Genomic DNA, 793 nt, shown 5'->3' on the forward strand with positions numbered 1-793 from the left:
ATGGCAACCACCGCGGAACAGTGGGTGCTGGTAGAGATGGTACAGGCACTGTACGAGGCTCCTGCTTATCATCTTATCTTGGAAGGCATTCTCATACTCTGGATAATCAGACTTCTTTTCTCCAAACATACAAACTGCAAGAACAATCTGATCTTACAGTCAAGGAAAAAGAAGAATTGATTGAAGAGTGGCAACCAGAACCTCTTGTTCTTCCTATCTCAAAAGACCATCCTGCTCTCAACTACAACATTGTTTCAGGTCCTCCAAACCACAGCATCATAGTGAATGGAAAAGAATGTATCAACTTTGCCTCATTTAATTTTCTTGGATTGTTGGATAACCCTAGGGTCAAGGCAGCAGCTTTAGCATCTCTAAAGTACGGTGTGGGGACTTGTGGACCTAGAGGATTTTATGGCACATTTGGTGGCAAGAGTTAGTGTTAAAGAATCCTACAGTTGTGACTTCCTGCCAGGAAGAAGGTGTAGGTAGATACACTTTGCTTTCTCACACAACTAAAGAAGGGCAACAACAAATTTAAAAACCAAAAACAGTCAGAACTGCCAGAAAATTGAACTGAATGGAAGTCCAACAACCAAGGAGTTAAAGGAGAAACATTCATCCAGACTGGTAGGAGGGGCAGAGACAGGAAGCCGGAACAGAGAGGGCACACAGCAAGGCATCGGACTGGGCAGGCTAGGTGGCAGCTGGTGAACCAGGCCATCACACATTCATGTGCGGATCAACCGAAGGAACAACTGGGGAGCAAGACAGACTGCCCAACCCATGGCTCCAG

General features: G+C 45.5%; 1 pseudogene; it reads left to right on the forward strand.

Annotated features, from left to right (window-relative positions):
* LOC129073342 (serine palmitoyltransferase 1-like) lies at positions 1 to 437 on the forward strand (annotated as a pseudogene).
* The last annotated feature ends 356 nt before the right edge of the window (positions 438 to 793 follow it).

This window comes from Pteronotus mesoamericanus, unplaced genomic scaffold, assembly GCF_021234165.1.
Source record: "Pteronotus mesoamericanus isolate MK-2021 breed Mesoamerican mustached bat unplaced genomic scaffold, CSHL_Meso_final contig_40, whole genome shotgun sequence".
NCBI lineage: Eukaryota > Metazoa > Chordata > Mammalia > Chiroptera > Mormoopidae > Pteronotus > Pteronotus mesoamericanus.